Here is a 20,127-nt window from a genome sequence, read left to right as displayed (position 1 = left end):
AGCTCCTTAGCATTGAATTATGGATGCTTTATTATATAAAACAATAGACTGAAAAACCACCCATCTCAGCTTTCATTACATGCAAAAGCTACTACACTAAACTATTAAGTAAGCGTGAAACTTTGCTATACATGAATGGATTGTGATAGCCATGAATAATGAACGTTCTGGTCTCTCATCATCACGGAGAGATTTCAATCCATATTTATGCATAATGAAGTGTATGTGCAAGTCTACACCCAAAAGACAGTACTTTAAAATGCCATTTTTAGTCCAAGTGTAACATTGTAATATTAGTCTGGCTTTTACAATGTATTATAAGGGAACCAATTTTTGTATGCTATGCTTAAAGTTAGAAATCTGCATTAAGGCACGATGATTTAGGTACTTAAATGTACACTTGTTTTGATAGCTAAGGGCTAGTTTATAACAAGCACAAATAAATAATGATTTTGAATCAGAACCACTAAATGGTTTAAAAGTGACAGTGATAGAGTACAGTGGAAGAATATAAAGGAATGTCATGCAGTTTTCTTTAAAAATGCACATAATTTTATCATCTTTCACAATATAACATATGTCCAGCTATTCTTACTGATGTGTATTTTTCCATTTGCCTTGCCTTGTTTGATTTGAGAGTGCTTTTATGCAATTTTGTAGGCTACCCTAGTGTGAAATTTATCTGGGGAGAGAATTTAAAAATATGTAAGAGAATTCAGCTAAAACCTCAGATATACTTGCAGCAAGCTCACTACTTTTTTTTCTCATGCCTAGGATGCGAATACACAGAAGTACAAAAATTATACTTTTTTTCCAAAGAAAAAGTAACAAAAAGGCCATACTTTTGAAAAATATATTCTGTAATACATGGATACAAGGATATCAAAGGTATCAGTAGATACAGAAGAAGTGCAGTTTAAACATCTATACTGCAAACTAATATATTCTTTATCTTTTATCTCATAAAAGTTTATCCATTTAAAAATGTAATTTTTTTCTGTAAATTATCATTTAGATTATTCACAACTAGTCTAGTGAGATGTTAACTCAAGGATGATTCAGCCCAGCGTATCTCTGATGTTTAAAATACATGGTATTATATCACTTTTCAGATATTTATTCCCCTCCACTGACTCTAGAGAGTGTCTTGATGAGTAATCTAGACCTTTAACTTTTAGATAGCTAAAGTTACACCAATTAAAATATTTTTCCTTACACTAAAGTGAATCACCACGGGGGAAAAAAATCTTGATGTAATTCAAAATTAGGTGAAGGCAACTACATGAATTGGTTAGAGATAACTGCCTAGATACCTATATTTATCTGAAGTGAAACGTCTGAAAATAAATGTTAAGGAGGAAAAAAAATAGGGGAAAAAAGAATCTCTTCAACTTTCTACAGAGAAGTTATGAGACAGATAATTTTTGAGTTTTAGATTAATTTTAATAAAATTGATAGCAGCACCCTTTTCCAGGGTTTCATTTCCCAAAGAAGACTATTGAACATCTGATGTGAAATCTTACCAATGCAGATTTTAAGATGAGTTTAGATTCCATTATCTGATATCTTAACAGATCAGATCTCATCTTCCTACCAGCAAACTTAATCCTTTAATTCACGTGCAGATTACAGTAATGGAATCTGAGCTCCACATACTAAACTGGGTTTATAGCTCCAGAGATGCATGCCGTCCTTGAAACAAGAATTCAGGATCTGTCCGTATCAGTGTTATGGCCCCAGGTCATAATAAGACTTCACCATCCTCTCCTACCCACCCCTGGGACCTCTGCCACCCTGCCCATAGCCGAGTATGGTGTTTTGGCTCATCCCAAAGCTATCAGTCCTTACTCCCAACAACCCTGTAAGAGCAAGAGTCTCCAAACCTTTCTCTGTCCCTGCCACCTGGATAAACACACCATAGCTTTGTCCTTTGCTTTGCTCACTCCTCTTTTGCTTCAGACTGACACCCCTTCAGGGACTCTGGACCTGTTACACTACTTGTCATCCTAGGGATATCAGTGCACCCTTCTGTCATCACCCTAGCTCTGCCAGTGATGTTCAGTCCCTAATGGATGTCACCTTTTAACTGGGGTCATTTCCCATGCTAGGGTCACCCTGAGCTTGTCATAACTCATGAAGCAACCTCACTTGTGCCTTCCTGAAGAGATACAAGAAGGGTAGTGGAACAGGAGCAGATCTTAAAGAACAAATCTTGCTCCTTTGAGGGATAAAGCTGTGTGTTCTACAGACAAAACACAGGAGGTTTGTCCTAGCTCAGAGAAGCAAACATTTAGTGATTTTTCTTCATGTGAGAGGAAACCCACTGCAAAATCCAGTTTTGCAAGCAAAAATATTCAAAGGCAATAAACAAAAGTTTTGTCTTGAACTTTGATGAGATTCCTACACTAAAATAGTCAAATACAAAAAGAGTACAAACACTGCACTTTGCATTTCAGAAATCTGAATCTATGCCAGACATAGAGAAAAGAAAATAAGCTTTTTCCAGAAATGCAAAAGTATTTCAGAAGAACATACTGAACCACTAAACCTTTTACCAGATTTTATCTGAATTTTATCAATGTTTTGATGACAGTTCTGATTATGCCAAACTCTCACCTTAGCAAAACAAAATAAAAAGTTTATTGTCATAATACCATGACTGAAGCCTTGTTGTTGAATCCTTTATAGGAACCAAGTGACATAAAGAAATGAGCCCATGTATCCCTAATTTAACCCAAGACCAGATCATGACCTGCAGATCACTGACTGAAAGGAGTAAGATGTGAAAATGAACACACATTATGTTCCTGTCAGAGGGCTAGAGTGGTGTGTATGCATACACATACACACACACACACACACAATCTTGTGTAAAGGCAGCCTAATTGGAAATATATGTATTTATTTTTTTAATATATATTTATATATATATATATATATATTTCCAAGTAGGTTGCCTTTACTGTAAGTGTCTAGTAGGAAAAAAGGCAATTACTCAGATACACTGATCCTAAACAGCAAAACTGGAAGCAAACAAGAAAAGAATCTGAAGTGTTGCATGGAGATTGGTCTTCACTAAAATTGTATACAAACCAGTCTATATAAAAGTTCCAGAAAAACTTATTAAAAGGTTTCATTTTCAGTGTCAAAAATTTGTATGGCAAAACACATATGAAGTAATACACTCATAAAAATGAAATAAATGGAATATATAGAATAAAAAAAAAAAAACACTCTGTTAACAAAATGAGAAAAAAAAAGAAAAAAAAAGGGAAAAAAAGTTAAAATTGTTTATTCTCTTCTTGAAATAGACATATTTTACCTGAAGGATTCAGTTCCACCAATAAAGTTTCCATTTCCACAAAAAGACTGTGTCATCAAAATTTTCAATCACTTCTTGGTGATATAACTGCAATACTGCCTGGCACCCACTCAAAGGTGAAGGAATTGCTTTAGTCTGGTCTAATACCATATGGCCATCCAATCTGTCCTGCAAAACCTGTTTGGGAAGAAGCTAGAGGTGTTGGCTGACGGTTACTTGAACATGAGCCAGCAGTGTGCACAAGGTGGCCAAGGCAGCCCATAGAATAATAGAATCATAGAATTGTTAGGGTTGGAATAGACCTCAAGGATCATCTAGTTCCAACCCCACTGTTGGGGAAGGGACACTTCACACTAGATCAGGTTACCTAGAGCCACATCCAGCCTGGCCTTAAAAACCTCCAGGGATGAGGCTTCCACCACCTCCCTGGGCAACCTGTTCCAGTGTCTCACTACCCGCATGGTGAAGAATTTCTTCCCAACACCCAATCTGAATCTACTCTTTTCTATTTTTGTTCCATTCCCCCTAGTCCTATCATTACCTGACACCCTAAAATGTCCCTCACCAGCTTTCTTGTAGGCCCCCTTAAAATACTGGAAGGCCAGAACAAGGTGTCCTCAGAGTCGTCTCTTCTCCAGACTGAACAATCCCAACTCTCTCAGTCTATCTTTATAGGAGAGGTGCTCCAGCCTTCTGATCATCCTTGTGACCCTTCTCTGGACACATTCCAGCACATCCAGATCCTTTTTGTGATAGAGGCTCCAGAACTGGACACAGTACTCCAGGTGGGGTCTCACCAGAGCAGAGTAAAGGGTGAGAATTACCTCCCTCGACGTGCTGGCCACACTTCTCTTGATGCAGACCAGGATGTGATTTGCTTTCCGGGCTGCAAGCGCACACTGGTGGCTCATGTTGAGCTTCTCATCCACCAGCATCCCCAAGTCCTTTTCTTCAGGGCTGCTCTCAAGCCAGTCACTGCCCAGCATATATCGGTGCTTGGGATTGCCCTGACCTAGATGCAGGACTTTTCATTTGGTCTTGTTGAACTTCATGAGATTGTCATGGGCCCACTTCTCCAGCCTGTCAAGGTCCCTCTGAATGGCATCCCTTCCCTCCAGTGTGTCTGCTGCACCTCACAGCTTGGTGTCATCAGCAAACTTGCTGAGGGTGCACTCAATGCCACTGTCCATGTCACCAACAAAGATGTTAAACAAGGCTGGTCCCAGTACTGGCCCTTGAGGGACTCCACTTGTCACTGGCCTCCACTTGGACTTGGACCCTTTGAAAGCTACTCTTTGGGACAGCATCCCAGCTTGTTTCAGGAGTAATGTGGCCATCAAGAGTAAGGAAGTGATTGTTCCACTGTACCAAGCACTGGTGAGGCTGCAACATTTTGGTCTGCTTTCAGTTTTGGTCCTCTCACTACAAGATGGATATTGAGGTGCTGGAGTGCATCCAAAGAATATCAGTGAAACTGGTTGAGGGTCTAGAGAGGGTAGATTTAGATTATATATAGGGAAGAAATTTACATTCAGGGTGGCGAGACACTGGAACAGGTTGCCCAGAGAATCTGTGGCTGCCTCATTACTGGAGAAGTTCAAGCTCAGGTTGAACAGAGCTTTGAGAGACCTGATCTAGTGAAAGGTGTCCCTGCCCATATCAGGGGGTTTAGATTATGTAATCTTTAATGGTTCTTTCCAACCTAAATCATTATGATACTATGACTAGTTCTGGAATCAAAAGAAATTGCTCTAATATTAGTAAATACTCTGAAATTATAAAAAATGGGTAAGACTTGATCTGTACATGTTAAGATAGAGCAATCAATGTGTTTATTATGACTCTGGGATAATTAAAGCATTAAAGCAATGGGGTACTAGTGTTCCTTTGTTATTGGCTGTATACATTTCTTAGTAATCCAGGGTACAATGGAATACTTCTGGCAGTTATATAGTAACAGTTGAAAAATTGCATTGAAAATGGCATAAATGTGGTCCCATCAGCTATCATCACAAAATGAGATGCATCCTCTCTGATTAAAAAAAAAAGGAAAGAAAAAAAAGATTCATTCAGACTAAACTTAGAAAAATATCTTCGTACATCCAGCCTAAATGACAGCGTATTTTATAACCTGAAAAAAATAGATAAACCTCAGAGGAATCAGTCATATGCATCACATCTATCTACAAATGAAACTTCTATGAGAACTTGCTTCTTTTACCATATGACTCCTTATCCTTTTTCCAAAGTGATCTGAATGCTTTCCAAACTCTGACATTGTACTTGATTAAAATCAAGCCCAAAGTGTGCAGCTTAGCCTTCATTTTAGCACAATAAAGATGTAAAACTTATTATGTATGCATAAGGCAATCTAAATAAATCATGACTTAAATGTCTGAAATCTCCAAGTTAAATAGCCTAATTTACTTGAAAACAATGTGTACAACTGAAATATAAATTATATAAACCCAAAATCTGGGCTATAGCAAAATCATTTTAGTTTATTTGAACAAATTGTCTTGACCTTAAGTCAAAGGCAATTAGACTAAATTTCACCCTTTGGCCTTTTTTTATCCAATATTAATTCATACTTCTCTGAAGCATTTTTGGTCTAACTAAAACTTATTTTCCCCAGTTAAACCTCATCACAAACCAAGTGCACTTCCTGAAAACTTTCAGGTTTGCCTCTCACACTTCATGTCATGGGTTTAGCCAATTTAATCTACTGATGAATATACCATACCATGCTTCTGTCATGCCAGCTTTAAAATGAACATGCTGGCTGGAGCAAAGTATCATGGGGCTTGAATTTCAGGTTGTAACATGAGGGCCTTCCTGTTTCTGATTGCTGCTTCCATGTTCTGGTTTTGGGGTGTTGGCCTTTTCTGCTGGGCTGGCTTTGGGCTTGCAGGGTGGTCTTTTATCACTGGCTTCTGCTGCTGCTTCTGCTTTTGCTGTGCTTTTCTGTGAAATAGGTGAAGGCAATTGCACATTGTATTATTTCCATTAAACTCTGTCCTAGCAGAAATTCTATCAAATTTTAATACATGGCTTCTTATTTGCCAGCCAACTGAAAGCAGGACCAAGGGGTCCAAGGAAAATGCTTACCTGAATTCTGTATTTTCTCATTAAAGATCCAGTTAAATCACATTAATTAACTTCAAACTGTCTTGCATCAGATCCTCACTGACATGAGGCATACAGATTTGAGTTCTCTTTTTCATACCTACCTTCTTTTTCTTAGTCTGTTCCTTCAGCTATCTTTCAGTGTTACCTTCTCACCTTCCCAAGCTCTTTCCCAAATGATACATTTGGTGTTTTTTTCTATTCACTGTCATCTCTTTCCATCATTATCTTCACAGCACTTTCTTCCTGACAGTGTTTCAAACTGTTTTGACATGCTATACCTTGCAGCTAGTCCTCCTGATGCTATCTATCATTGTCCTCAGCTCCCCTCTGAAATCTGCTGCCCTTCCTGGAACAAAATGAACAGATGTAGCATCCCAAAAGGACTGCAGACACAGCAGCCATGAAAAAAACCAGGAGCTGACAGCATTTGTGTGTAGTCATAACCAAATTACAGGGTAAGTTGCACTTATATTTGAAGATATGTCCACATTTCCACCCAGGGAATATATGATCTATGCTATAGAATTGTGGATGGATATCCATAGGTATGTTCATTCTCATTTCTGGGATATTGGGCTGGAAGTCAAAGATGATATTTCAAATTTGTTAGTAAAGTAAACAATGATAATATCTAATCTGAATATTGAAATATATTGCAAAGTTTTTATAGTTCAAAAAATAAATAAGAATATTGAAAATCTTCCATAAACAAAGGACAGATAGGTGAAGATATTATTTTTAGCATGAAGCCTAACTGTTTCATACTAAAACTACTGGGTTTTTATTTTCTTTCTTAGTAGAAAAAAATACTATGCACATTAAATTCAACATATGCTTCAATAAGATTTCAGAGTACATACTTCATATTTCAATTATACAAAAGGCATGAAATCCCCATTGTGAAAATAAAAAGTTAAAACCATTATGTAATCACTGACACCGCATATTTAAGCAGTACAATAAAAATGGAGTCTCAGCAAAGTATTGTTTTTCTGGCTACAGAAGTGAAAAGACAGGTTTATCATTGCATTGTGTCACTTTTCATCTGTCAAAAAATGCTTTCTCTCCTGTACTGTTTTCAGTTAATGGCACTGATATATCCCAATCCCTCTAAAAGGTGGGAAAAAAAATAGGTGGCTTATAGCTAAATGATGCCACACTGACCCTATCATGAGCTTGGTTGAGTGCCATGAAAATAAAAAGACACCTTACTGCTGCTGCGGAAATAATCAACACTGGATTGAATCCTAACCCTGCTTTTGACCAGCAGCACTTCATTTCCTTCGTTTGTAGACTCTGTCTACAAAACTGACATAATTTGTGGAGGGGAATTATCTCAGGGTAGGAATATTCTTTGGTTACATGGGACTTCAGTTGCATGGCAGAGGCAGCACTGCTGGACCATCTCTTTGATAGAGACCATATCCACTGACAGCATAAACCTCTTACATAGTTATTTTTGGTTTGTCAAATGGATTTTTTTTCCCTAAAAATCCTGAGTACAAACTGTATCCAGAGCCCATGATAGTAACATAAATGCCACCTTAATACATCTGGATAGCTCTGCAGGGCATCAACGGGGCCGCATGCAGAATATAGACTCATGACACTTACTCAGGACAATTGCTTGTTACAGAGAGAAAACTAAAATCATGGACCTAATGTGTAACAGTTTAAGGCTAGCCTAACTTCTGAGACATAGAAGATATGGAGTTGCTAACTTCTGAGATTAACATTCTAAGGTCCTTGTACAGTCAACAGAAATATCTAAGGTGACAAGAGAGTGCAGGTCCTAATGGAGCTCAGGAGGACTCCTGCCTAATCTGTGTGCCTGGTTTTCCTCAATGAGCTGACTAAAAAAGGAATATCACCAGGTCCCAAGGCATAGTCAGGATATGGCAGTAAGATGAGAGCTAGGAAGAGGTTTTCTGTCGCACCATATATGTACAGCCTCTGAAACCTAGGGAAGACAACTCAGACCAATGAAATAAGATATTCTTGTGCAGGAATCTGACCCCTTCTACAGGCAAGACTACAGGTGACTACTTTTATTCTTCCATAAATAAAATACATGGAGTATGAATAGAAGTTTATAATGAAGAAAAAAGATAGAAACATCTGCCTGTGCGGTCATATGAATATGTTACTCTCTTTTGAGCATATATGTTGTTTGAAAAAATGGTGAAATCATCATCCTCCATGCTTTACATAATAGCCTAGATTATTGGCCTAAGAACTGCAAGACTTTGGTTCAGGCTCCAAATTTCCATGCTCAAGAAGAAGGCAATAACCACAGACTCCAGAGATTTCCAGAGAAGAGATGACACTATACTATCAAAATTGGGCCACCGTGTAGCTAATGAAACAAGAAAGCAGTCATGAGGGAACCGCAGGTGGCTCTGACCTGAATGGATTAGAGATAATGCCATCTTCTAGTCCTTAACATACAGTCTATACACAATTTGTGACTTGACACACAGTATTTACAGTTCATAACTGCATTTTGTTATATTCAGCTCATTCCTTGGGTAGGTACTGATGGTTCAGTTTTGTAGTTGCAGAAGTGTTTTTGTTGTTTGTTTTCTGTTAAACTGTTGGAAAAATTTACTTTCAACAACTTCTGGAGAATACTGATTTTGTTAGCTAAACTGTTTCACATTGCTCTATAATTCGTTATGCCATTAAACAAACAGTCTCAGCTGAGGTTTCTTATTTTAGACACCAACAGTACTATCAATCAGGTGACTTTATTTATAAATTAACTATCCAACTATTTACAGAAACTGTCTTTTAAACTACAAGTGTTGTAAATAAACGTATCCTAGAAGCTCTTCTATTTGTACATATCTATGAAATAACTAAAACATTTTAAACAAAGTATTTTCCAGCAAACCATGTTTTCCAAAAACACTGTGAAGGGATTGTAAGACAGATCTTTTTCAATAACAATGTTCCTAAAACTTTCCATATCAGATCAAAGCAGAAATTTTCTTTGTGAACAAAGAAGAGCACACAGAAAGGGAGAAGAAGAGAGATCTCTTTTCTCAGTATACTGTAGTCTTAGAAAATGCTGTGATGTACATCATTCCCCTTTGAAAGTAATGGCATTACCTGGTGATTTAGTAGTCCATTGCTAACAGAAATGTGCTTTCTAACGAAGTATTTTGCCAGGCAGGAATTAATAGCTGCTTTAGCATAACTCACACTTTAAAATTCTTATCAAGTACTACATACAATATAAACATGCATTCAAATATTCAGATTTACTGTGCTGTAAAATAAATTGCACAAAATACTACAACTAAACAGAGGTTGCAGAACTGCACTCTAGAAACTGCAATTAGACCTGCGAGTCAATAGTCTAGATTTATAAGACAAGAGGATATATTCTTCTTAAATCCCCACATGTCTTTTTCTAACATTACATTGGAGTTGCTTTTAATTAGGCAAAACACTCCCTTCATTAAAACAAACAGCCATAAATAAATATACTATAAATAAATATTCTATTCTACATGTAGCCTGTATATAAGTAGGGTTTTTTCCATTTTAATAAAGATTATAAACAACCTGGGTGTAACAACCTAGCTAGGTAATTAAAATGTTTTCTATGCATGGGAGAATACTATGTGCAGTTCAGTGACGTAAGCATTTAAACATCCTTTTGATGGCAAGTCTGTATCTTAGGGCATGTAATCAAGGCACAGAAAGCCATCACTAAGAAGAAAAGACCTCAGCAGTCATGAAACTCACTGAAAACCTCTGTATCAGTTTATCAAGAAATGGCTAGGGCACAGGTTGAGCATGCACCTGTAGACATTTGTGCAGTTTACCTACTTGCTCTTGCTTTCTCACAGAGCCTACCTCTTTCCCCAACAATGTCAGGCACAGTTCAAGGACAGCAGAAAACAAGGACTGTTTCATGAGGAGGTTTAGGTGTAGCCACCTTGCTACAGCTTGATCTTTGGTGAGCAGTTACTACAATGTGCCATGCCATCTCAAAACTAGACAGACCCTGAACTCATTTATTTCCTAGCGCAGGTATAGGGTAGTCAGTGTTTCTCCCTCCTCTCAGCCTCTTAGCAAATACAGGAATCAGAATTTGCTCATCTGTTGCAGACTATTTTGCTTGTCAAAGAAGGTTTGCCTGGTCTGTTTCTGTACCACATCTTCCATGGATGAGTGGTTTTCAATCACTGTTAGGCAGAAATCGTATCTCTGAACACAGCTGTGCTATGTGCAGCCACCTGACAACAAGTTTCAGCAGCATTACAGCATTACTAGCCTGAAATCCACAGAAAATGTCTGTCTCCTGCTGCTGAGATGAAGTAATTGGCCCATCAGGGGATACCTGCAATGAGGGAGATTCAGCTGATACAGCTTGATGGATTCCACTCTCCCCTTTGCCTCTATATTTACTCCTACGTCTTTACCTCAATTCTCCCTCTTTCTCATCTCTGTTTTCCACCCAGCATCTCATCCTGAAGCTGTTTCTACCACAGAGTTGTTTCAGGCAAGTGCTTACCAGAAGAAATGTAATAGCTAGATTTCTCCCATCTCTGCACGTGGAGAGAAAGAGGCTGAAGCACCACATTTGGACATCTCAAAATTCTCAAGTTAGAGTTTTGAGCCTAGTAGAAGGCTTCAAAAGAAAACAGAAAATTTTTCTTCTGTCCAAATCAGTTTGTTCATCCACAAAGTGGAAAAAACCCACTTTTTTTTTTTTGTTTGGTTTGGTTTAGTATGTTTTTTTTTTAAAGGTTAGTAGCTGAGCTGCTGCTAGCACTTAGGAACTCCCCAAAGCTTATTGGATTACATATTTGCAAAACTTAAACTAATTTGTGTCAGCAAGGAGAAATATGATTAAAGCAGAAAGCAGCACTAAGTCTTCTTACCATCTGTCTGCAGAACAAATATATGAGGTGCATGAGATGAGTTATTTAGAAGTGCCTACAAACCATAAATATAATTCTTCATGAATCATGTTTAGAAGTCTTCAGATTTTATTACCTGTAAGTATTAATCTTAGGCACTCATCTTATTTTTGTATATAAGGCATTGTGCCAAAAAATCAGAACTCATATTTTCACTGACACAAATTTTAACATTAAGGATTCTTTCCCTCTCCAAACCTGGCAACAGATAAAGTGAGAATCTTCCTGTACTTTCATTTCTATCACCAAAAAAAAAAAAAAAAATCCAGGCACTAATTTCCTACTCACATGGGCTGCATTTTCACTTCATTGTGGCAGCTTTGTCAGCACATGCACAAGCAAAATCCCTAGAAAGTGCTGAAAAATTCAGAAGGACGTACAGATCTTAAGAAAAATTCTAAGAGACAGCAGTGCAGGTGACCCAGTAGATGTACATGATGCTGGCACTTGTCTTTTCTTATATTTGAGATGCATTCAGCCACAGTATTGTATCTGCCCTATAGCAAACCTCTGAACAGATTAAAAATGTGCACATCATGTTACAGTGCCTTTTGTGACTGCTTTGATGTTACAGGCAGCACTAACAGGTCTTGAATCACCAGCTGGTACATTGAACAGCTTGCAAAGAAAGAATGGTTGAACTGCATATGAATGCTTTGGTCATCAAAGCAGGAATACAGACAACTTGGTTATCTAGCTGATGTGGCAATACAGGTATCCCTACTCAAATAATGGTAACACGGTTTGCTGGAAGCACAGCATCGTTTTTGCCCTAGAAACAGAGATTGCAGTTCCAAAACATCTGGCCATCATGTGTAAGATTATCTCTCAGAATTTGTGCATATATCAGTCACAGTCATCAGTGAGGTTTTGGACTATGATATAATAATCACAGCAAATCAAGAACCTCTCATAATGATGATGGCTAAAAATATGTATCCCACAACAGATCTAAGCAAAATGGCTCAGGTGGAATCGCTCCTTGTGATGGTTTTAAAGACTGCCTTTTTAATTTTTCTTCACGAAGTTCAAGGAGAGAAGGTTAGAGAACGTAAATAAATCACTATTGGGTGTAAGAGAACAAAATAATGATTATTCTAAACAATCCCATTGGAAAGATAGAAATGTTTAAGAACCACTACTCAAAACAAGGTCGGGGAGTTGGGCAGTTTGCAGCTTGCTGGGCTTCTGTCTGGCTGCTGCTGCTTCTTTTCTGGCTGAAGATAACACACTGACCTTGACGAGCTAAGTCTAACAGCCTCTCTGCTTCTTGACTCTCTGCCTTCTGCCAAGGGGTTCTGGGGGGAGTCCTTCCGGTTGGGAGGGGAGGCCCCTGGTGACAGGGCTCTTGGGGGAAGCAAAGGGGGCTTGGTTGTACTTTTCTGTTGATTGTACATATTTGTAAATGTTGTGAATTGTGTATATTTGTACATATTCATTGCATTTCATCATAGATTGTAGATTTGCTTGTAAATACAGCTTTCATTTGCTTCCAGACTGAGCTAGCCTGGTCATTGTCAGCATGGGGGGATTTCAGCTCTCACACTGTTACATTCCCAAAAGGTCTTTGCAGTAGATGTCACAAGTTTCATGGTCCATTTTGTGTGTTCAAGACTTTTCCATGCCTGTGAGCAACACTAAGACAGTCAGTATTGTAGGACAGGCATGAAGGAAGAAGGGTAGAGTGCTCACCTTTATTGGACTGGCCTACAAGAACGACTGAGCACAGCAGCACAGGATTGTGTGCCTTTATTTTTCCTTTGTAGCAGACTTATTGTCATTTCAATTTTAAATTTATAGGAAGGTTGTTATTGACTTCAATGGAATAGAGTCAATTTCTGACATACAAATGCAAGTTGGACAACTATATTGTCAGGAACACATAGAGAGAAAAAGGAAAAAACAGTGGGCTGAATTTTGCCCAAATTAAAACCATGCAAGTGCATAGAGTAAAAAACATTTTAGTGGATTTCTGTGTAGTTGTATCCAAGAGAACATGAGAAAGAAATATAGTGGTCCATGCCTTCACTGAAATCATCTGAACCAAGCAAAATGTGTATTCATCAGTATTACATTCAACAGAAAAAGAAAACAGGAGAGAAATGGTAGTTAAATCATAGTCTTCCTTAAGGGTGCATAGAAGACTCTAGTCAGGGCAAATTATCATATACTTTGTCTATACCAATAAATAAATAAATAAATAAATAAATAAATAAATAAATAAATAAATCCCTTCTCTCTTCTTTTGAGTAAATTACTTCTCACAGAAATTCAGCATAAATTCAATCATATGATTTCAAAACTCTTCAGAACAAGGTTCCATTGTCGTGATGACACTAAATGGAAAATAAAAGCAGTAATTCACTAAAACACCCACATTATATTGATTTTATATTCAGGGTAATAATAATCAGTATAACAGAAAAGAAGACTAAAGAGATTCAGCAAAAGTGATAAGGGGGGATCTCAAATGAGAAAACTGTCACTGCTTAAAGAAATATGGACAAAGTTCCTTAAAGCATACCACCGCCTCCTAAGCCTATCCAGTAATGAACTCTTTCCAACGCTTCCCCTTTACCAGGCTATTTCATTAACAGCCCTTCAATTATTTTTCACATTTTGAAAACATCAAAATCTACATTTCTCCAGTGATTTCCTGTTCAGATATTACAAAAAAAAAAAAAAAAGGAAAAAAAGAAAGAACAGAAAACCCACTGCTACCACATATAATATCATTTTCTTTTTCTGAATGTTTTTGCTATAGAAGGCATTTGCATGAAAAGAGAAGCTTTCCTTCTGGAAGTTTATGTGTCTATTCCTCATTTTAAACCATCATCTTGTAGGTATGACATCATAATCCCGTCTCCTAAAATGCAGAGTGGTATCACAAACGTATTTCTGTTTTATGGAAGAATATATTTCAAACATAGATAAACTCAAAAGTGGCAAGGGAAGGAAGGAAGATTGGGTGCTGCACAGGTGTCTTCTGTGAGAATATGACAGAAGCTGCCCCCATGCCAGACAAAACCAATGCCAGCCAGCTCCAAGATGGACTTACCTCTGGCCACAACGGAGACAGTCAGTGATGATGGTAGCACCTCTGTGATAGTATATTTAAGAAGGAGGGAAATCATTATGTGGCAGCTGTGAGGAAGGAGCAAGAAACAACTTTGCAGCCACCAAGGTCGGAGGAGAGGGAGGAGATGCTTCAGGCACTGGAGATTCCCCTGAAGCCACTGGAGAAGGCCATGGTGATGCATGTTCTTCCCCTGCAGCCCCCAGAAGACTACAGTGGAGAAGATATCCATACTGCAGCCTGTGCATGACCCTACACCAGAGCAGATGGACATGCCTTGAAGAAAGCTGCACCCCGTGAACAGCCCATGCCAGAGCTGAATCCTGGCAGGAGTTGCAGCCTATGATGTAGAACCTGTTCAGGAGCAGGTTTTCTGATAAGAGATATGGCCCATGGGGGTTCCATACTGGAGCAGTCTGTTCCTGAAGGACTGCATCCAATGGAAGGGATCAGTGCTAAAGAAGTTTGTGATGAATTTCACACTGTGGAAAGGCCTCACACTGGATTAGTTCATGAAGGACTGTATCTCATGGGAGGGACTCCACATTAGAACAGGGAAAGACCATAACGAAGAAGGAGAGGCAGGGACAAAGTGTTATGCATTGACTGCAACCCACATTACCCATCCTTTGTGCCACTCAAGGGGAAGAGGTAGAACAGGCAGGAGTGAAGTTCATCTTGGGAAGAAGAGAGTGGTGGGAAGAAGAAATTTTTTGTTTCATTCTCATTTCTTACTATTCTAGCCTCTTACAAGCAATTGGCAGTAGACTGAACTAATTTCCCCAAGTTCAGTCTGTTTTGCCTGTGAGATTAGTTGCTGAGTGATCTCCCTGTCCTTATCTCAGTGCATGAAATTTTTTTCAATTTTTTTCCCTTTGTCCTGTGGATGGAAGGGGAATGATAGAGCTGCTTGGTGAGCACCTGATGGCCAACCAAGGTCAACACATTACAGTCATTTTGATGTCAATAAAAGCTGTAAGCTCACAAAGCTACAAGCCTCACTATTAAAAATTCATTAAGATTTTTTCACTCTTTAAAAAAATCTAAACAATACAATGTGTATTGTGAGCACAGCCTTATATGCTGTAGTTTCTAACTGTTCAAGATAAAATTAAAAGTCTGTTGATATGTCTAATGTTTTTATCACTCATAATTTAATTGTGCATAATAACCACATCCTACAGCAAAAACACATCTGTAATTTGCTATCTTTTCAGACTTGATTTACAGGAAATCTTTGAACCTAAGTATGAAATTTGTATCTTGGATTATTCTCTTGCATGTGTTACTCACAGTATTATAATATACCTGTAGTACTTAATTTAGTTGCTTGAGCTTCATAGAAGGTATGATATTCCCTGGTTCAATGAAGGAATTGATTTAGGGACCAGAACCCCAGACACTGTCTTACTGATAGAAGGAGATGCTTTAACCCTGATGGGTGGCAAACCCTGGGAACAGAGCGCAGCTAGAAGGAAAACACAGACAGGTCGGCTCCCTAGAGGCCACTGTGACCTAAGGGAGTTATGCAGGGACCTGATAACAAGGACAAAGCAAAACTTAGGACAGAATTACGGAATCCCTTTATCTCTTGCTTGACGTTTGCTTAAGCCTTGTGAAAAATATATGCGTTCATGTGATACTTTCTCTCTGTAGCCAATCATGAATTTACAACTGTAGTATGGACATACCAATGACCAATTACAAGCTGCCTTCTGATATTATGTTAACCTATATAAAGAAAAAGCTTTGTACAATAAATCAACACTTGGTTTGCATCAGGCCTTGTCCTGTCTCTCCATTGCAGCATAAAGGTGACCCTCGATGTGATGAGGCAATAACCACTATACTGTGGGCTGCTGCGACATCCCACAGAACGTTTGAATGAGCTGAAAGGAAGCAGAACGCTGGCCGGCAACATATCATCCCTCCAGGAAGTGAGGTGAGCTGTGGGAAACTGAAATAGGGAATCAAGAGTTGTCCCCAGAGAGAGATGTATATGAACTAATTAATGCACTCCTTAAAAAGCATGGCAAAGTTATTTCTGGCCATGATCTTGGAGTAGCGCTAAAGTGGGTGCAAGAAAAAATCCCCACAGTTACCGCACGTACAGCGGTATGGGGCAGCGGGAGGAGATGGCCCCTGGCTGGGGCATCACGAGTCACAGAGCGGTGGTGCCAGCCACAGCAGGGAGCCAAGCGGCGACCTCCGCGCTGGCTCTGGCTTGTCCCATGGAGGAGGCGGCAGCTGCAACTCCCATTGCTCTCGTCTATCAGCAGCGGCACTAGTTGTTTACAGACCTTGATTCTTTAAAGAAATGTCACAGTTTTTTCATCAAGAAATTAGTGAAAAAGCAACCTTGGAGCTGAAGGCAGTGCTCATACAGTCAGAACCTTCACTTCAAAGCTGGAAAATCTGCACATTTCTGAAGATAACAGCATATGAACAATGAAAAGAAAAAAAGAAAAATGTGTCTTCTCTACTGCCGTTTGCCTCCCCCCCCTTTTCTCTCTCCCCCTTCCTTCTCCCTCCTTATCTCACTCCCTTGTTTCACTCCCTGTTGAAGGTCTGCAGAAACCTGTGTTCTAATTTTAAAGTAAGAGTGTTAAGTTTTGTTAAGAAAGGTATTTTACCATTTCATGAATGCAACTGATATCTATATATTGTTTTTATCATTATTTCTGATTTTAAGGCATTTGGGAATTTATTATTTTAGTGTTTGCAATTGTTGCGTGTCTTTACAATAAGCATGATGGTAATTGGCTACCCAAAAAACAAAGTTGGTATTTGTAATAAGGTCTACTGTTATAGAAAATGACTTTTGCTTATAAGTTTTTAGTGATTATGTTAAAGTATTTTTCTTAATTAACAAGCATGATACTGTGTAAGTGCTACTGGTTTTATGAGTTTATAGGTTAAGGTTTCTTTTTTTCCTTTTTTTCTGGTTCGAAGCTCTCTCTTTTTTTTTTTTTTTTTGAGTGTGCCGGCATTTTTAAAAAGAGCTCTATATGGTAAATAAGTTTTCATTTTGAAAAGCGCGCATTATCTTTTTTGTGGTTTTTTTGTATATTATATTGATGGTTTAATTTTATGTAAGTTTTTAGGATCTTTTCTTGATATTAGCAGGACATAAGATTATTTTAGGAACGTTATAGAGTGTTCTATTGTTTTTTGTGTTTATAAAGGTTTTAAGATAAGGTTATAAGAATATGAAAAGCGGGGGGGAAAAAAATTCTTTTCCTTTTTTGGTACACAGGTTTTCCCTAGGGAAAACTCAGTGCTAGGAAAGGGATTCACCTTTTCCCACCTACAGGTTTTTCCTGATGCCAGCATGGCAGAACACCAGACTCAAAGGATGGGACAAACAGCAGTGCCCGTGAGGCTGACAATCAGCTGACCATTGAGTCTGACCACAGTGCCTGTTTAACTGAGATCAGAAGCACCGATCTGAAGCTGACTGCACGAGTGTCCCCGAAGGAAACATTTCATTCGGGACTGAATGTTTCAATGCCTTAATGTTATGTAATTAGGGAATATGTTTATGTAGATTTATATGTTAACTCACCAGAATGTTATAGTTAAACAGTGGTTACGCAGGAATAGACAAATAGCCCAGCCTATCTATCTGGTAAAATTAATTCATTCTTGCAATTGTGGGGTATCGCTCATGTTCCCTGTATTCCTTATTCCCTCACACAGTACACTGAAATGACTTTTGCAAAAACTAAAGAGGGGGAATGGCTGGGGCCTCTTCAGAGGCCTGGTTAAACAAAGCTATGTATGTTTTACATTTTAAAATTTAAATTTTTTACAGCTTCCTAATGATTCCCAGGAAACCCCAATGACACGTCATTTTAATTTTTTAACTACCACCAGTGTATTAATAACCTCGGGTGGAGGATATGCTTGTGTCTATACAGGTTTTGGACTGTATTGGGTCCCAGTGCTTTCATCATCCTTTGGACGCTGACTGCAGCAGTGGCCTTGCACATCTCAAAGCAACCACAGCAAAATCTGTGGATCACACTTGCCAAGGCCATAGGACAAGACACGCTGTGCCTCTCTGTATCAACACCTGCCAATCTCTTCAGCACCTGTCTGGTGGGCACATCAGTGAATGGGTAAAAGGACATCACTGAAAAAACTGAACCACTGAATTTGAAAAGATCATTCTACATGTGCTTCCTGGCACACTTAAAATCTTTCATAGTTTTGGGTGTAAAGGATTTGAAAAGACAAATCTGACTAGCCTCAAAAGATAAGTATGTTAGGATTGGTAAGAATGCATTACTGTGTTGTGTTTAATTCTACATCAGACAAGGCCACAGATATTCAGGATGTTACTCCAGCAGGGAAGAGGTACAGAAATTATACTGCATGGTGCAATCGAGCATTGAAGAGGCATTCCCATCCTCATTGTCTGCCTGCAGTTGTTTTCCTTATTTGTGGAGATAGAGCCTGGCCAGCTCTGCCCTCACAAATCAGAGGAGGACTTTGCAGTCTCGGTCATTTAACCATTTCTGGCTGACTTCGTAGTCTTGCCAAAACAATCATTTATGCTTTTGCTGGTTTGCTTTTTTATTGTTTTTTTACCCTGTATATTGCAATGCTTACAAGGTTTAATTAATCGATCACTCAAGGGAGTCCTTATCGTTCAACAGGGAGGGGGAAATGAAGGAACTGATTTAGGGACCAGAACCCCAGACACTGTCTTACTGACAGAAGGAGATGCTTTAACCCTGATGGGTGGCAAACCCTGGGAACAGAGCGCAGCTAGAAGGAAAACACAGACAGGTCAGCTCCCTAGAGGCCACTGTGACCTAAGGGACCTGATAACAAAAACAAAGCAAAACTTAGGACAGAATTATGGAATCCCTTTATCTCTTGCCTGACGTTTGCTTAAGCCTTCTGAAAAATATATGCGTTCATGTGATACTTTCTCTCTGTAGCCAATCATGAATTTACAACTGTAGTATGGACATACCAATGACCAATTACAAGCTGCCTTCTGATATTATGTTAACCTATATAAAGAAAAAGCTTTGTACAATAAATCGACACTTGGCTTGCATCAGGCCTTGTCCCGTCTCTCCATCGCAGCAGTTCAAAATGTTTCTAGAACAATATTGTAAATATTTTTATCATCCTTCTATCCTCAGAAGAAAGTAGTCATTCCACATTAATAATAAAATTAAAATTTACTCAAATTAAGGAAGGGTGTTTCACAGCAGAGTCATGTAAGCGCATTTTGCAAAAGTTTTGACCACCAGTCTTTTATAGGCAGATGACAGAATGTTGAGCAGATGTTTAAATTATAGAATCACAGCATCATTTTGGTTGGAAGAGACCTTAAAGACCATTAACCCTGCACTGTCAGGTCACCACTTCACCATTTCCCTAAGCATCGCATCTACACATCTTTCAAGTACCTCTGGGAATGGTTGATTCCACCACTTCCCTGGAGAGTCTCTTACAGTGCTTTAAAACTCTTTCTGTGAAGACAAAGACATTTTTCATAATATCCAACACAAACCTCCTCATGCGCAACTTGAGACTGCTAACGTTATATGCATTGCCATTGGCTACATTTAGAGAACTCAAGACCTCAGTTTTTTGCTTAGGAAGGCAGTTGAAGCAAGGCTTAAATATCTACATGCTTGAGGAAT

Source organism: Indicator indicator, chromosome 1, assembly GCF_027791375.1.
Source record: "Indicator indicator isolate 239-I01 chromosome 1, UM_Iind_1.1, whole genome shotgun sequence".
Classification (NCBI taxonomy): domain Eukaryota; kingdom Metazoa; phylum Chordata; class Aves; order Piciformes; family Indicatoridae; genus Indicator; species Indicator indicator.
This window is presented reverse-complemented; position numbering follows the sequence as displayed.